This window comes from Sciurus vulgaris (assembly GCF_902686455.1).
Source record: "Sciurus vulgaris genome assembly, chromosome: 14".
NCBI lineage: Eukaryota > Metazoa > Chordata > Mammalia > Rodentia > Sciuridae > Sciurus > Sciurus vulgaris.
Genome location: NC_136475.1, coordinates 77,009,619 through 77,022,597, shown reverse-complemented (window position 1 = coordinate 77,022,597; position 12,979 = coordinate 77,009,619). Strand labels below are relative to the sequence as shown.

Below are 12,979 nucleotides of genomic sequence, written 5' to 3'. Positions count from 1 at the left end.
TGACTTAAATCCTTTAAAATTTATTGAGACTTTTTCTATGTCCCATGGCATGAACTCTTAGTGAATGTTCCATGTGCACTGAAAAGAAAGTGTGTCTATTATTTTTCAGTGGAGTGTTCTGTAAATACTAATTAGGTCAAGTGGGTTGATTGAGTTGTTTAAATGTAACATATTTTCTTATTTTTTCTTAACTTGTTCTCACAGTTATTTAGAGAGGGATACTGAGATCTCTGAGTTTATTAATGGGTTTATGTTGTTTTAGTGTGTACTCTATTGATTTTCTGTCTAGTTGTTCTATCATTTGTTGAGACAAGGATGTGGAAGTTGCAGATTTTAATTTTAGATTTGTTTACTTGTTCTTACTTTTATGTCATTTTTTGCTTCTCATATTTTAAAGCTCTGTTAATCAAGTGCATAAACATTTAGGATAATTATATCCACTTGAATTGACTCTCTTTGCTCTTGGCTAAAATCTGTTTTATTAATCTTATTAAAACATGGTACAACTTTTGCATTCTTTTATTTTTAACCATTTGGAACTTTACATTTAAAGTGGGTTTCATACAGGCAGTATATAATTATGTTTTGCTTTTAATTCTGACAGTCTTTGTCTTTTCATTGGGGTGTTTAGATCATTTACATTTAATATGATTATTGATGTGTTAGGTTGATCAGTGAATGAGTTATAAATAGTATTTTGTGGTAGTGTATATTGTCAATGAATGCCTACATTTCTAATAATTATCTTTGCTTTTCAGGATGATTTCCTTTTTTGTAAGACTGAGTCACTGCCAACAGTGTCTTCATATTAGAAAAGAGGAGAAACACGCTTTTTTAGAGTAGGTCAAGCAGAGATTTTAAAATTCTAGTTTGACCTCAGAATGAGGGGTGTTTCAAAAACTAGGTCCTTAAACTGGAAGTATCCAGAGAGCTTTGATATCCTTATGTATTTTCAAGTAGTTCTTTTTCTTTTTTCTTTTGCCTCTTTAAGGACATTAAATTGTCCTTATCTCTAGGATATTTCAAATAGAAATTGGCATACAATGTTTTGGGGCATGTTATGGCCACTTCGGATGGCCTAGACACTCCAGATGGGTTCAAGTTGCATAGCAGGCTTTACATGGTATTATCTGATCTCCCTTGATTTTTGTTGGGGAACATAATTGAGATTATGATTCTCCCAAAAGATAGAAACCATGCTTTATTTTGTAGTATATGACATTCATATTCACTTGTATATATTGAAATTTAAAAAATATTTCTCTTTGTCTATATATGTAGATATTTATTTGTGTCAGTTATGACTCTTCCATATCTTAAAATTAAAAAGCAAGACTTTGGTGTGATATAAACAGCCTAATTCTTGATAGAACAGTTCTTTGAATACTGTTTCTGGACTGCTGTCAAACCTCCAACTTAATGAAATCCTTCACATTTCAGATTTAGGCAGTATAATCCTCTTTTGATCCTTTGGTCATTTCTATATCAGCACTGGGAAAGAAAAGAAAACTAGTGACTTTGCCCTTCATTATCTCTTTCTTGATACAATTCATATTAATATCTTTAGTGACAACCCCACCTAAAACAAATTCCTTGTTTTTCTTCTGTCATTGGCAATTGGCTAGCTTGTAGAAGGAAAGGAACAAAATGTTTTGGTAGGATTATGTTTTAAGTGATGGAGAATTATAGCCATTAAAAAATAAACAACTTAACCAAAAATATGATAAAAAAGAAAGGTAGCTATGAGAGGATTTGGAAGATTGGGTAATTTTGTAGATGTGGGATTTCAGATGAGGATTAAGTACATATAATTTGTGAGGGGAATCAAGAGACAGGGAAGAAAGATGATGGGAATAGACTTAGTTTGAGGAGAAAGAGAAAGGGATTTAAGAAAAAAAGTTATTTTAGCCTGAATAATATTTATTTCCTCCCGCCCCCTGTTTTGAGCCATAGACATTGGAATCTTCTCCTTTATTGTCTTGCTGTGTGGGAAGCCAGTTAGATAGTGGTTACATTCAGTGTATAGAAAAGTTACAACTCATTTCTAGTTAGTTCTTCCTTTGTACTTAATGCCTAAACCTCTCCATCTGGAGAAATGCCAGTTTGCCACTAAATTTAAATAAATAAGAACATGTCTCATCAATAGGGGTGGCAAATTTAGCCCCTCTTCAGAGCACTGAGCAATTTATGACCATATGTTAAATACCATAAAACAGCTTTAAAGATTTGGTCCCTGGCCATTGCCAGATTGTACCGTAGGAGTGCAGCAGCACTGCGAGGGGCTGGGAATGTTTCCTCCGGCCCTTGGAGGCCTCAGCAGCTCACTGATGTCACAGCCAGAGAGGCCTGTTTTCAAACATTCCCTTTTTAAAGGTGAGATACTAAAAGATTCCATTTTGGCATTTGGGTGCAAAGAAGGCAAGACTTCTTTTTGATTCTTCAGGGTCAAAATTAGTATGGAAAGTGTTGTGTGGGAGAATGAGTAACTTGGCAGCAGTGAGTGCAGAAGGCACGTCTAGGAATAGGTAATAGATATCCTACTCACTCTTTTTCTTGGAGCATGAACTGGACTTTTATATGGCATAAGCCAACCAAATACCACATTTCTCTCTCATTTTCTTTTTGCCAACTTTCATGGAATTAATGTTAATATTAAAAACATTTAAAAAAAAATTCATACCAAAGAACTGCCAATTGTAAGGTTTTCTTTTCTTCCAGGAGCATGACTCATTATTTGGTGAACTCCAAGTATTAGTTTTTCTTCTTACTGTCCTCACTGCCCGTGACTCATGTATGGCATTCGGTGGGCCTATGACTGGGAGGATGAAGGTGTGTGCCAGCAAGCACGTGATGGTTGGTCAAGCAGTACTCTCGGGACCTCAGTGGGGCCCTTGACAGATGTGAGGAAGACACTGGTTCCAGCAGGGAGCAGTGCTATAGGAATAGTCACCAAAACATTTTGTACAAGATTTTTCTGACTATTCTTTTGGACAGGTAGCTCTTCCTACAAAGGAAGATGATGAAATTTGGCTGTCAAAGGTCCAGGATTCCTAGCCTTCTTCAGTGTGTAAGTGCCAGCCTGAGGGCTGATTTCCTGTCAGTTCCTGTGTGGTTTGCACTATATCCTTTTTGCAGCAGATCGGTGTTTTCAGTCATCCATCATAACTGCTCTCCTGTAAGTTCTTGGCAGTGGGATCTCAGCTTGCAGAAGGCAGCTGGCATGCTTCTCTAGGAAGGGCAGCTGGAGCGCTCCTCACCCTTCCTATGGCCAGGAAGCACACCATTGTTACTTGTTGCTGCTTTCTTCCTTTGAAAGAACAAAAACCTTCAAACTTGGGCAAATTCTGAAAGTGCTGGCCAGCAGTTTGAAATGACCCATTCATTTTGTTGGTCTAGGGCACATACTTGAGTGATCTTTGCAATCATTTGCAAATCTCATCTGGTTTTTCTGTAAGGTGCATCAGTGGAGGTTCAATGAAGTCATGCGTAAATTTTAGAGTCATAACAGGATTTTTTCCTTTTGTTTTGTTCTGGGCTTTGTTTTCACATTAAGTCTGATTACTTAGGCCATGCTATTGCCCAGTTACTTTTCTCAGTTTTTCTTGCCCTTAACACTGAAATTTTTCTATTCCCGTTATCAGCATCTGTCAGGTCTATTCACTTGGGATATGCCTTGAGTATTGCATTGGATTCTCAAACTATGGAACACAGAGATATTTAAAGCACATTTCTTCACTACTCAGTGTTGAAATGAAAGTATCCTTGTAGTTGCTCCAAATTATCATGCCATAGTGGGTGAACCATGTTCTGACTTAGAAAAAGTAAGCAATTTTTCTCCTTTCTCATGACTTAGAGGTCACATCTTGGCAACTTGATTTTCTTTCTGTGGAATGGGAATTACCTTTAGCTCGTTTCATCTAAGAGAATAACCCATTTCTAAAGGGAATTCAAATTCACGCATGAATTATTTTAAATGGTATCCTTAATAATATATGTTGATGGCACAGGTCTTTCTAATTCTGAATCTTCTTTTTTTAAAATAATTTTTTAGATGTTGATAGACCTTTATTTTATTAATTTATTTATATGTGGTGCTGAAAAATCAAACCCAATGCTTCACACATGCTAAGTAAGTGCTCTATTACTGAGCTACAACCCCAGCCCCTTGTTCTTTTTGTCTTCAGGAAAAGCCTGGCTTCAGGGCTGGGTAGCTCAGTGGTAGAGCACTTGCCTCGCACATGTGAGACATGGGGTTCAATCCCCAGCACCACATAAAAATAAATAGTAAAGAAGGATATTGTGTACGTCTACAACTGAAAAATATTTTAAAAAAGAGAAAGGCTGACTTCAATAGGGTTCACTAGCATCAGTAGCACAGCCCTTGTTTTCTTTTAAGTTCTGTCTCCTAATATGAATGAAGTGAAAGGAAAGACAAATTTTGCCATTTTATATAAAAAAATGAACATTCTAAAGGTGGATTTTATGTTAGATTTGGGGATATCAGATAATAACATTGCATAAACAGACCCAAAGCCTGATAATGCAGTAGGGATAGCATGAAGGAAGAAATTTGAATTTAAGAAATGGGAGAATATGGCATTCAGATTACTTCTATCAAAACAAATCTGTAGTCTCTGAAATAATATGTTGTTAAACTCTAGGGGCAACCGCCAACCTGTGATGTCTAAGGTCTGTTGCCGTGAATGACATATGTAGTAGACAATCAGAAAGTGTCATAAATGAGTAAAAATTATGTCTTTTTAAAAAGCATTTGCTCTTTTTACATTTAAGTTTTTTAGTGGTGCATTATGATTGCACATAAGAGTGGAATTTATTAAAAGATTAGATCTCATGTGGAAAATCCTAATTGAAAGGACACTAATTTTGGGATCCATGAGTGGGACAAAGAAGTATCTAAGGCTTTAAAAAGGAGCAACCTCATTTCTGTGTTGAAGAAAGGGAAGGAGAACTGCAGAGTTTATATAGACCTGCCAGGTTGATGTACATAGTAATTAGAAAGAACTCAGAAAAGGACCCGACAAAGTAAGTTTGCCAACATTTGGGCTAGATTGGGGCTAACCAGTTTTACCTTGTAAAGGACAATTCTTTTTAAATTTTTTTTTCTTGGAAGGATTTTTAAAAATTTTCTTCTAATTAGTTATACATGGCAGTAGAATCCACTTTGACACATGTATAAGAATTTTTAATAGGTTAGTCTGTTATTATAAAATGATGAATATAGTACATTGGGAAGTAAAGGATAAGTTGAATTTATCCTCAGTGTAGCAGGGCTTTTGATTTTCTCCTTGGGGTGGATGATCTGATAAGCAAACCATGAAATGACTAGACATAAAATGTGTTGCTTCACAGCATGCCTAAGATCCATCATGATTAAGGAATGAATACTCCTTACTGTTGAAATGAGGCAATTTGGTCTTCTCGATATAGAGCAGATTGCAAAATTTTCTTCTTCACTTTAAAAATTCTTCTTGCCTTCATACTTCTCCTCTTTAAAAATTTTCTAAGTGTAATTTCACTATACTTGGGTATAGTGACAGGTTCCAGGCAATTGCAGGGGGACTGTCTCCTGCAGAAGGGAAAGAAGAGTCCATCCATCTCAAACCATTATTGTTCCTATCCGTCTATCTGTCTGCTTGTCTAGTTAGTATTGAGACCCTACTTAGTGTGAATTTTGAAGCAGTGTTTGAAACCTTCATTGTTTGGTACCATCCTAACTTGGCCAGCATCATCTTTTTTCTATCCTGTATTCTACTGGACCAGATTACTTTGGCAGTCTGTCCCCAGCCTTTCTTTTCAGCTCTCCGTTTTGAACATTTTGTTCCTATCTTTGTAATATAATCTTTGTTCCTTGGTATACAATTTGCTAAGTTTTGCTAAGTATTTTCCAATTGTCTATAAGTACCTTCTTATCATTTCTTTGTTTAAGCCTAGTGTTCTAGTTTGTTTTCTGTTGCTATAACAAAATACTTGAGTCTGAGTACTTTATAAGGAAAAAGAGGTTCATTTCACTAATAGTTCTGGAGGCTAAGGAGCATGATATAGGCATCTCTTGGTTCTTATGAGGGCCTCATGGCAGATGGCATCATAATGACAAGAGAGAGTATTTAAATGATAAGTAGCAGATATAGAAGAGGGATTCAAATGAGGTGCCAGGCTCACTTACAGTAACCCATGTTTGTAGGAATTAATTCAGTTCCATGATATTTGACCCATTCCCTCCAGATAGCATTAATCACATTGCCAAGGGTGGGCCCCCATGACCCAACTTCCACTACCACCTTAACACTGCCACACTGAGGACCACGCTTCCAGCACATGATAAATCATACCCAAACCATTGCCTCTACTGTGGACAGCATTAACAGTAGGTATTTTAAAACAATTGAGCATGATTTTAGGAATTCATCAGTCAAGTAGGAGACTGGAAAGTTTTCCCAAGATGACAACAGCAGAATCTCCTACACACGTGTTTTTTTTTTTTTTTTTAACCCGCCTAGGGGCTGGGGATTCCAACTGTGGTCCTTGCTCATGCTAGGCCTGCGCTCTCCAAAACGAGCTATTTCTTCAGCTCCCACGTGTTCTTTTATGCCATAAAAGGACAACTTTGCAGTTCCTTCTTCATGGGGTGGAGTAATTTCTCTCCTCTTGAATTTGGGTGGGTTTGTGCCTGTTTGACCAGTAGAATATGGTACAAACGATGCCATATGGCTTCTGAGGCTTGGTCATAGAGGCGTGGCGGCTTTCATCTTGTCAGTAGGAACGCTTGTGCTGAAGCTCTGCACCACTACATACGAAGTCTCAGTACTTTGAGGTTGCCATGCTGTCCAGTAGCCAAACCACATGAAGAGGCCATATGGAGGTGCTGCACTGGGCAGTTGTCTTGTAGTTATCCAGCCCAGGCACCAGACATGTAAGTGAAATCATATCGGACCCTTCAGACTAGCTGGATGCCACCAGCTGAATACAATGCTCTCAGTGCTGTGAGGAGTAAAAGAATCATCCGTCTGCATTCTGCCTGTATTTCTGTCCCACAGAGTCTTGTGGGTGTGATGAAATGGGGTGGCTTTAGGCCTCTGGGTTTTTGGTAGTTTAGTAGGTAGCAGTAGAGATTGGAACACAGACATTGAATAGCAGTGGAACAAGAGCCTGTCAGCATGTAGAAGAGATGGGAATGAGAGCAGAGGCACAGAGGTGGGGTCTCCTGAGGCAGGAGCAAAACTTAAAAAGCAACAGGTGAATTTTGAGGTGTGGGGAATTCACATCCGATGACCTATTACTGTCACTTTTATACTCATACATATACTCACACCTCTCTCTTTCACTCTCTTTCCCTCCCTCTCACTCTTTGATGAAGTTGGAGTTGAGGTCATTTTCCAAGAGGTGAAAGGTCTGCAAAGGGCCTCAGTGCTTGGTGGAGAGTGTCAGAGATGGCACAATACTGGCCCTCAGCCGTCTGCCTTTAACAGATAACTCATGAAGAAAGACACAGTGGTGACATTTTATTATTATGTGTGGTGTGGTTTGCCTTCCTCAAAATTTTGTGTGCCGTCTAAACCATCAGCGTGAAGTACTTTGAGCCCTGCAGAGGAAGAGGGGATCTTCCCAGGGGAGTTCTTGGGCCCACTGTAGCTCTGTGTTGATGAGTTCTGAGCCTCAAGATGACTCTTGAGGATTGTGAATAACCAAGAGCCACTTGTGGTTTTGTGAGATGGAAAGATCCCCCTTTTAGAGTGGGACTTGTAAATAGCAGCTTTCTTGAGAGCAGAGCGGACCAGATCTACAGTTTTAGTTCTGAAGCTTCAGAGGGCTTTTGGCCAAGTGTAGAACTCTCCAAGTGCTGTTAATTGAGTGGCAGAATTGTTTCTCTAAAAGTTAGAATTGTTTTCTGTAGTATCCAGCAGTCTGGTCCCCAGCCACATGAAAGGCCATTTATTGTTTCTGTGAAGGGTGACGTGCTTCATGTCTGAATGCAGTCCCAAGAGCCTGGAAATCTGCAAGTTTTAGACAGTTTTCATTTTGTGAAACGAGATATCTGATTTGTTGTTGAAATCTTATAATTAATACTTTATGAAGAGAAGTGCTGTTACAGCCTCATTAAATACTGTTACTGGATGAAAGAACGGTGCTTTCGTGACAGGCTAACCACCGTGGACCCATCCTCTTCATTACTGTAGTCTGCAGACAGGTCTGCCTTGTCTTGGAAGGATGCTCCACTCTATTCCAGTCTTGAGGCACGTGAGATGCCTCTCTCTCACCGTTTCTTCATGTTTTATCTTTTTTTCTGTGGTGTTAGGGTGACCTTGGCACTTCTGAGATGTTGTGACTTGTGTTTTGCTCCTTTCTCCACCCCTTCCCTGGAAATGGCAGCACACGGACCTACTTGCTCTTGCAGACCCCGCTTGATTTGTTGCTTTCTGACTTGTGCAATTTTCCTGGCAGAAGCTCGGCTGTTTCTGTCCTCTATCATCATCAACTTAAACTATCAGAAAAATTGCCATTGCAATGCCATTGCTTTTGCAAAACTGCTTATTTTCTGTTGCTTTTTTTTTTCTTCCCCCTTTGTACTTTCTATAAAGTACAAAGAGCTTATGTGTCTTTAACTGTTTTTCCTTGGGTGTTAGTTTTATTCGTTCATTTTAATTTTTTCGTTGTTTTTGAAAAGTGTTTTTTTCAGTCTGCTTTGGAAGAATTTCAGTGTATTCATCCTTGTTTTTCAGCATCCTTATTTTTCATTCATTTCAATGGACTTTTCCCCACTTCATCTTGTGTGGGTAACTGGACTCACTTTTGTTCATTGTTCAATTTATTATTTAGATCTGTGGTGTGTGTACTCAAAGGATCCTTCATTACCACTTTATTTTTCTTTTTTACATCTTTCTAGATCCAGTTACAGGACCTTTTAGAGCGATTTGACAGTAGAAAGTATTCAGTTTTATGTTTCACAAATTCCACAAGCTAGTGCTTGGTTTTCAGGATTTGTGAATGCGGGTGGACTGCGTGATCTTGCGGGCACTGTGTGATGGGGGCTGAAGCCCACGGCCCAGTCCCAGATTGTCCCAGATTGTCCTTGGTGTGCAAGTGTGGTTCTGCTGCCGCTGCTCTGGTTTGTGCCTGCGTGTGCAGTCAGCAAGGACTCATCGTTAAACAATGAACTCACAATGAAAGAAAGATCAGTGTGGTTTCTCCCCCACTCTTAGCATTCTGTGGTTATTTCTCCTGATATTTTGGCAAGTGTTGTCTGTGTCAAACTGTGCCACATCAGCCTTAAATTTCTGCTTTGTGTAGTTCAGCCAGGAATTAGAAAGAAGTACTTAGAATCGAATAGCATTCTCTATTTTGCAAATAGTTTTACTTAAATGATCTCATTTAACTTCCCAGCAACTTTCTGAGGGACCGCTGGCTATCTTACTTTGCATGTAAGAGAAGAATCACTGGGCCTGAGTGACTCACCTGATTGATACTCATATAACTGGGCACCCAGGGACCCAGAACTCAAATTCAAAACTTCTGAGTCAAACTCAGTGCTTCTTCTACTGCAATATGTTAGAAAATAAATATAATTTATTACCATACACTAATGGTCTGCTTCTCAGTAGAAGTGATTAAGAGCAAATTAATGTGAATAATTAGTGGTTCCAGGTGAGAATGTTATGCAGAAAATAAGAACAAGCAGTGGCATTGCTGAATAGAGAATAAACCCAGCATTCCATACTGATGGCTTCTGGGAAAAGTGGTGATCAGTTGCCTGATTGGGAAGTGTGTTAGTCAACTTTCGTCACGACACCAAATACCTGAGGTAATCAATTTACAAAGAGAAATGGCTTATTTTGGCAGGTTTCAATATATGATCAGTTGACCCTGTTGCTTTTGGGCCTGTGGCAAGGCAGCACATCATGGCAGAAGCACACGGAAGAGCAAAACTGCTCACCTAATAGCCAGAGAGTGGAAGAGAAGAAAAGAAAAGGGCTTTGGTCCCCTTCTCCCCTTCAGTGTTGTACCCCCAATGTCCTGAGAACCTCACACTAGGCCCTGACTCTTAGGTTTCCACTATCTCCCAGTAGACCCAAGCTGGGTTCCAGGCCATTATCATATAGAAGAAAACTTCCATTATTGTGTGGGTATCTCTTAGACATTTGAAAATTAACAACTTGTGGTTGGTTATCTTTTATTCATGTCTGAGGACAGAATCACAAGCAGGAACTGGTGAAAATAGGGTGAGAAATTAATCAGGTTTATGAGAGATAAAGGCTCAGTTTCATTTTGAGATGTAGAGAATAATATTAAATGCTATGTTTTACTGTATGTGATTTTTAGGTCTAGTTAGCATGTGATCTTATTTTCTAGGCTCTGAACACAATAACATGGATTTCTGATTCAGATCTGTTACTTCCCCTGATACATCTTTTCTTGTCTTCATTTTATCTCTTTGATTTGTGAATTAGAAAAACAGTTTTGAACCAGTTTCTAAAATTATTTGGATGTTTTTTCTTTAATATGGGAAAGATGAGGGAAGAAAACTTAAAGGTCAGGATAATTTGAAGGTTAAGATAATAAGGTGAATGAAATATGTGTATAGCTAAACAGAGCAATTTGTGAGTGAAAAAACTGAGTTTTCATTTAAAAATATTCTTTAAATTTATTTAGACATGAAATTATCAAAAGATTTTAACTTTAACATATGCTAAAATCAGTTTTATTGTATGAATCAGAAGGAATCTGAAAGAAATTAGATATGATCAAAATAAAATTTAATTTAAATAGAATATTCTCCCCCTCAACCTACTAGTCTTGTTGTAAAACCTCTTAAGACATAGATTTGTCAGAACTTATGTCATCTTTATAATTAACTGAAGCAAAAGAACTGTATATTTTTTTAGAGCTGAATACCTTTTGATGTCATGTAATTTAGTACTTATTATAGCAATTTCTCTAGTAGTATCCTTGGTAAGTGGCTGTATAGCTACTGTCATTAATTGGAATCTTATTATCCATGAGACAGCATTACAGTGGTCATTCAAAAGATATTTTTGTCCTAGGGACAAAATAATTTTCTCATCTGTATGGCTGTTTCACGGTCCTGAAACTTGTCTCTTGTCTGAATTAGTTACCCATACCAATTAGTTTCCCATTCCTTTTGTAGTGGTGATCTTTTTGACACATGGAATTACTAGAATTACCACAAAAATTATCCGGGTGAAGAAATTTAGGTAGCCTAACACAAATCATAGTCCCAATATTTAAAGAAAGGGAGAAGAGGACAGTGTATTCCTAAAATCGTTGTTTTATCTTTATATTGGTGTAGGGTAAGACAAGAGTTAGTATATAAATTGAGAGCATTTAAAAAGTGTATATTTAGTAAACAACACGGGTTTATTTAGAAGCAAGTTATGTCAGACTATCATTCCCCCCCACCCCATGGTAGATCAGTTGACATAGCAATCATTTCAGCTGAAAATTTAAAAAATTTTCCTGTGATGTCTTTCTGGATATTTTGTTATTGTAGGGGAAAATGTTTGATTGCAGTATGCTGAACAATCATTGGAAACTCTCTAATGAAATTCTCAAGGGTCATATTTTTTACTGTTTTGCTCAACATTTTTTAGTGCATTTTAATTATACAGAATAATGGGTTTACTCAATGTTTTTGTGAATGATATAGACATACTTGATCAAATTGTGAGGACTCAAGTTTAAAGAATCAGCTTCTTTGATGTCTGAAAAATTTAAATTTATCCTAGTAGTTGATCAGAAACAACTGTTTGTGATAAATGTAAAAGTCCGTTGTTTAGGTTTCAAAAATTAGTTCATGGGCAGAGGAAAGCAGTTACATTAAAAAGTGATCTGAGATATATGGTATGAACCAATAATGAAATGTGACTGCTGAAATGTATGCTAGATGAATGGAAGCATGAGGTTCATGGCATGGAATGTGGTGGTTGTGCTGGGCCTGTGACATAGCAGCCTGTACGTGAGTATCGTGTTAAGATTTGGGTCCCATGGTGTAGGAGCAACAGTATCAGACAGTGTGTGCTTGAGAGAAATCACAACACATTAGACAATGCTTTAAGAAAGTAGGAATTGGTGGGAGTGGGGAATGAGAGAATAATGGGGGAACTTTAGAATATGTAGAAGAAAATGAGAGGGAGGGGGGTATTAAAAATGGTGGAATGAGACAGACATCATTGCCCTATGTACATGTATGATTACACGAATGGTATGAATCTGCATTGTGTACAATCATAGAAACGAAATTATGTACCCCGTTTGTGTTCTGTGAATCAAAATGCAGTCTGTTAAAAATGAAAAGCTTAATAAAAATAATAATAATAAAAAAAAGAAAGTAGGAATGCTAGCTTTGAAAGGTGGAAAGTTCTGTAAATGAAGGAAGACTTGGAGAGGTTAAGTGAATTATCCAAGACGATTTGGTTGGCTAATGACAGATTCAGCTTTCTACTTTGAGTTCAGGGTTCCTTCTACTCATCACATTTTGTTCTTCCAGAAAATAGAACCAGTATTATCAAGGTGAAGATGCAAGGAAAGAAATTTTAACTCTGGACAAGGGTGTTTAATAATTGGTGTTTTCCTGTAACGTAAGGAACACATTTTGAAAGTAATGAGGACCATGTTGCTGAAGGAATTGAAATAGATACCCTGTAACTTCCTTATTGGAGATGCATGTTTTGAGGCATAGTTCTGTGTCAGAAATAGCTGTAGGACATGTATACCACACCCTTTTTAGATATCTTGTCCTGATTAATTATTAATAATGCCCACTTTCTCACTTTGCCCATTTGGGGTTATAAATTATGATTGACTTTGTTATAAGTTATCTTCCAACTCTGTAAATCTGCTGAATGAAAATTATTTAATCATAAATTATATTGGTTTATCATCTGAGATTAAAACTTGGTGGCAATGTATGGATTCCTTGAGAAAATCACTTAAAATTATTTTTAAA

At 37.5% G+C, this 12,979-nt stretch overlaps 1 protein-coding gene across 4 annotated transcripts in view; it reads left to right on the top strand.

Moving 5' to 3' along the window:
* Nucleotides 1-12,979, top strand: part of BABAM2 (BRISC and BRCA1 A complex member 2) — a 398,788-nt gene that overhangs the window by 70,111 nt on the left and 315,698 nt on the right. The window lies entirely within an intron of this gene.